The sequence below is a fragment of the Crinia signifera genome, chromosome 6 (genome assembly GCF_055691185.1).
Source record: "Crinia signifera chromosome 6, ASM5569118v1, whole genome shotgun sequence".
Classification (NCBI taxonomy): Eukaryota; Metazoa; Chordata; class Amphibia; order Anura; family Myobatrachidae; genus Crinia; species Crinia signifera.
The window spans coordinates 218,545,393-218,551,206 of NC_139222.1; the positions used below are offsets into that span (position 1 = coordinate 218,545,393).

Genomic DNA, 5,814 nt, shown 5'->3' on the forward strand with positions numbered 1-5,814 from the left:
GGCAGGAAACTTTGATGTGTCCTTCACAGACCCTGAAACCTGCCTCAACGCATATGAGAGGGTAAGACAGCATGCCAATGCCCAAATCATGAAGGGAATTACCATCTTGCCCTTATTTATGGGAGCAGAACGCCCAATTACAGTACATATGTACGACCCCTTTGTGGACATGGAACAAATCAGAGCCTTCCTGCTGCGTTATTGTTCCTCAGTGAGAGGGGGGGTTAAACTACAAAACTGTGTGGGCATATTTAACGGAAAAACAAAATTCTGGGCCCGTTTGCGTCTAGACCCAGGAGGTATTGGGGGAGTTATGCACCCCCCTTCAAATTTTTCCATTGGCCCTGTACCTGTACATTGGTACCTGTTTTACCCAGAGCAGCCCAGGTACTGCAGGGACTGCCTGAAGTTTGGTCACACAAAAGATGAGTGTACTGTAGGCAAATGCTGCAGAAATTGTGGGACCCCAGGTCATGCTGCTATGGATTGCCCCCATGCTAAAAGATGTGACTTGTGTGGCAGTACTGAGCATCTCATGCGAAACTGCACTAGAAAAGCTGATCTGCACCATGGCAGAGAAGGGGTTAATAATCAGAAGTTTCCCCCTGCAGCGTCTGCTGCCGTTATAGACAGTGTGAGAAGCGGTGCCCCTGAAAACATGTCCGCCGCTGATACACAGGACCCCCTGACGGCGGGCAAACTGTCAGTTATACACACTGATCCCAACATTCGAAATATGGTTTTTGGCGCGCTGTCAAAACAGCGCGCTGAGGCGGAGAAGCGAGTGACACAGCCTGGGGAAGCCCCTGCGTCACAGGCTGGGCGGGGAGTATGGCAGAAGACACCGGAGGCTGGCGCCGCCCAGCCGCATCTGATTGGCCCGGCGGCTGACGCTGACTTCCCTGCACTGACGTCCGCAGTGCGGGGGGAGGAAGGGGAGTACAGGGGAATCGGTTCTGTGCCCCTGCTGGAATGGGAGGTGATGGGGAAAAATGGGAGCGATGAGGACACAGACAGCGAAAGCAGCGCTGACTCTGTGATCCCCAGCAGCTACGGAGTAACGGAGGTGGAAGATTTTAAAGAAGTGCCCAAGAATAAGAGGGGAGGAAAGGCTGTGTGCGCTGTCAAACGGCAGCGGCTGGAGCCACAGACATCAGCCACTGCTGTGATCACCTCCAATAGGTTCCAGAGCCTGCAGGATGAGGAGATGGACGTCACTGCGGTGAAAGAAGATAATGGCACAGTGATACAGGTATGCAGACAGACAGTGGTATCTGTCCAGACTGTGAGCTGTGTGCAGGCTGTCTGTGAGGGGGAACCCTCACAGGTCTCTCTGCCCTGCGCTCAGATGTTAGCTTCCTCTGAGTCCTATACTGAGGATGTTGCCTCAACAGCTTCCCCTGCTATGGATTTCCTGGACGATGCAGACGTCCAGTAATTTATGGATGCATGCGGGGGCACTTGAAACATGCTCTGCTGATGTATATAATGTTTTTCATTAAATGTCTTGCAGCTGTTGTGTCTAATGTCAGCCTTTGTGACTCTTACAAACTCCTGATATGATGGCTTTATCTATTGTGTCTTTAAACGTCAGGGGCCTTAAATCGCGGGCCAGGAGAACCGCCATCTTACAGGATTTGGAGTGTCATAAAGGGGATATCATATGTTTGCAAGAATGTGCTATTGCATATGCTCCGCCGGACTCTGAGTGGTCTGGTGGTAAAGCAGTATGATCAGGATCAGTTATTAATAAAAATAGTGGGGTGGGGATTTTAATTAAGAATAAAAATGTAGTTTTAGAATGTTATAGTATTATAGAACCAGGGAGATGTATTGTAGCTGAATTGTCTTTTAAGGGTTTTAAGTTCCGTCTAGTGAATGTATATGAACCGGCAGATAAAAATGAACGGAAGGACCTGTTCGAAAAAATTACTCTTTTCCTACCAGGGAGGTTGCCAGTGGTCCTGGTGGGCGACATGAACTGCATCATGGAGGCAAAGGATAGACAAGGTACGAGTGACAGTGTGGTTGATATAACGGGACGAATGTTAAAACGTATAATTGCGGATTTTAAATTGGTGGATGCAGCGTATGAATGTAGTAATGGAGTGCCTGGTTTTACTTATAGAGCTGATAGAGGTGGGATTGTGTCGCGGTTGGATTATTGTTTTGTGGGTAAGGGTATGCGGTGTGTGGACGTTGTGCAGAGAAGAGTGATTTATTCAGATCAGACCTATAAACTGTGTTAAGGACGCTTTGTGGTTTGCCAGAAATCGTCTCATACTGCGAAGGGAGAGAATGTCCGTTCAGGATTGCCGCAGGCTGGTTCACAGCCTGCTCAGAGACTATTCCATTCGGGATAGCCCTGAGGAAGAAGAGGACTAAACCCCTTTTCTTCTGGTCCTTTCCCCTTGTTTGGACTGTTTTATAAGACTTTGGGACCGTGGCCCTTCCCCCTCACTTCACAATGTCTGTAGTTTTGTTGATGTCTTCTATGTATTGCCCTCCCCTTATATGTGTCTGTCTGGTCAATAAAGCTTCGGGCATGTGTTTCCTCCTCCCTCACCCCCTACCCTCCACACCCATAGTCTTGTATACTGTTGTGTAAATGTTACCCTTAGAATGCATAGTGCATAGTATAGTCTATAGTGTGAGTTTATCTTGTGCTGTATTTTATAATATGTACTATACTGTTTGCATGTGTACTGTGTTTTGGCTGTGCTGCGACACGGTATATGTGTGATATTTGTTATCGTCTGTTTTTTGCATTCTTTATGTACAATAAAGACCTGCTTTTTCAATCAAAAAATCTGTTCTTATCAGTGGGTATGGACTGGCCTCTGGCAGAGAATAGAGAAAGGCTGGACTGAGTAGCTGCTCTGATGGGCGGAGGGTGTGGGACCCCTCTTTTTTGCCTGGGAGTGGTGAAAAGTCTGGCTGAGTACCTTCACCTCTGCCATTGGTAGGAGGTGTTGTTTCCGTAAATCCACTGGTAAGAGGGGGGAGAAACACTGGGCCTAGTAGTTTGACTCTCTTGACGGGGTTCGTAGCCCCCGAAGGATGAGACAGCGAAAGGCTCAGTCTAGTATCCATTCCCAAGGAGCGGAGAAAGGCTGGGACTGAGTAGATGGCTCCTGTTCCAGAGGTTCGTAGCCTCTGATGGGGAGACCGCGAAAGGCCCAGCTTAGTACCTTAACCTTGGGATCGGAGAAACACTGGGACTGAGTAGATTGCTCTTCCGAGGGGGGTGCAGCCCCTAAGGGAGTCTTTCGAAAACCCCAGTGGAGTACCCATTCCCATGCCAGGGGCTGGAAAGTGCCTGCTGTTGAGACGGAGAAACACTTGGTCGGACGCTGACTGGCTGGCTGCTTGGAGTCCGAGGCTGCACTGTGCCCCCGGGGAAACTCGGGGGTGCCGAACATGCACGGGTGATCCCAAAATCACCATGCACTAGTAAGCACTAGCACTGCGCACTTCCCTCTAGGTTAGCGCTGCACGTCCTTTCCTCGTCCTTTTGGATGGGGTAGGACAATTTTTCACACCCCACCCTGGCCTTCTGGCTAGGGTCTTCTTTATTATTTATTTCTTTTCCTTCTCGCGTTCGTCACTTCACGTTTTTTGTAGTTTGTCACGTTTTTTTGGGTAGTGTGGTCGACCCTTACAGGCCTTCCATTTCCCCAATGTGCCGAAGCTCTCGCCATTTGGGGAGAGCTTCGTGCCACCGAGGACGACCCCGAGCCGCAAGGCGGAGGGAAGTCTACTGCGGGTCTCTCCAAACCTTCGGGTGCGGAGGACCCACCGTCCTAACCCTTCCGGGGGTTGAGGAAAGGGTTAGGCGAAGAGGACCCACCGTTCCCTATTTTCCCCTCTTCGGCCTTATGGTTGAGAGGGGTTAGGGGAAAAACGGGGCCCGTCTCCTTCGGGAGATAAGCCCAATTCGATCGCACGGCCCCCTTTGCACGTGTTTAGGCACAGCACTGGTGGTAGGGAGCACACCTCGGGCAGCTGAGTTTTTTCAAACTCATCTGTTCTTATCAGTTGGATCTGGAATGCCCCCTGGCAGAGAATAGAGAAAAGCTGGACCATAGTATCCTGCTACTGAGCATGATGTGATTAACCAACCTCATGTTCTGGAAGGTTGAGTATCGATGCCCTGTTGGAGGAGGGAATACCATTCTCTCCACTGGTAGGGAGGGGAGAAGCATCGGGCTTTGAGATGGGGCTCTTGTTCAGGGGTCTTTGCCTCTGTGGGAGAGTCACTCGAAAAGCCCGGTCTAGTATCCACTCCCAGGAAGAAGGGAAAAGCTGGGACCGAGTAGATTGCTCTCTGGTCCGGGGGTAACATGTCGCCCCCGGCCAGGGAGACAGAGAAAAGCCCAGCCCAGTACTCAATCCCTGGGAGAGGTGAAACGTCGGGACTGAGTAGGTGGTTTCTTCTTCCTCAGTTGGTCTATTTGGGCCTCTGCGGGGGAGACTCACCGAAAAAGCCTGGTGGAGTATCCATTCCCATGCCGGGGGTCGGAAAGGGCCCACTGGTTGAGCGGAGAAACACTTGGTCGGACGCTGACTGGCTGCCTTGAGTCCGAGGCTGCACTGTGCCCCCGGGGAAACTCGGGGGTGCTGAACCTGCACGGGTGATCCCCAAATTACCTGGCACAAGTAAGCACTTGCACTGCGCACTTCCCCCTCTAGGATAGGCTGTACGTCCTTACCTCGTCCTTTTGGATGGGGTAGGACAATTTTTCACACTCCCACCCCGGCCTTCTGGCTGGGGTCCTCTTTATTATTTATTTCTCTTCTTCTCCTCCACGTTCGTGCACTTATTCACATTTTCTGTTTTTTGTAGTGTGTCACTTTTTTTGGGTTGTGTGGTCGTCCCTTACGGGCCTTCCATTTCCCCAACGTGCCAAAGCTCTCGCCTTTTGGGGAGAGCTGCGGTCCCCCCGAGGACGACCCCGAGCCGCAAGGCGGAGGGAAGTCCACTGAGGGTCTCTCCAAACCTTCGGGTGCGGAGGACCCACCGTCCTAACCCTTCCGGGGGTTGAGGAATGAGGGTCTCTCTAAGCTTCGGCGAAGAGGACCCACCGTTCCCTATTTTCCCCTCTTCGGCCTTATGGTTGAGAAGGGTTAGGGGAAAAACGGGGCCCATCTCTTTCGGGAGATAAGCCCACTTCGAACGCACGGCCCCCTTTGCACGTGTTTAGGCACAGCACTGGTGGTAGGGAGCACACCTCGGGCTCCTGAGTTTTTTCAAACTCATCTGTTCTTATCAGAGAGCAAAGAGCGAGAAGACAGCTGGCTGCTGCTGTTTGCCTGTTGGTCATCTGTTTGCCTGTTGGTCATCTGCCTAGTGGGTGTGTGGAGCACATGCAAATTCGGCCTCCTACCCAGAAGAGGCTGCCGACGACCTAATCACAAAATCAGTTGGATGGCTACTTGTCCTCCGGTCCCTGTCCAGCACTTCAAGTCCTATTCACCTGCCGTACAGCCAGGTATCTTTCAGACTGCAACGACATAGAAGTGATGTGTGTGTGTTAGATGTGTCCGTGGTGCTGATCTCTTCTGCACCAGTGTTGGTGGCCGAATTCCGGTTCGCGCGCTTTGCTGGGACCCCATTCGGGTTATCGCTTCTCGGCCTTTTGGCTAAGATCAAGTGTAGTATCTGTTCTTATCAGTTTAATATCTGATACGCCCCCTATCTGGGGGCCATATATTAAATGGATTTTTAGAACAGGGAGATGGAAGAAGAGCTTGCTCTGTCCACTCCACGCATTGACCTGGTATTGCAGTACTTCCAGGACCGGTGCACCTTCC

The 5,814-nt window shown here is 51.2% G+C and overlaps 1 non-coding gene across 1 annotated transcript; it reads left to right on the top strand.

The window, feature by feature from the left end:
- Positions 1-5,623: 5,623 nt before the first annotated feature.
- LOC146012540 (U2 spliceosomal RNA) lies at positions 5,624-5,814 on the top strand. The gene has a single exon (XR_014445700.1). It is a non-coding gene; the product is annotated as a U2 spliceosomal RNA (small nuclear RNA).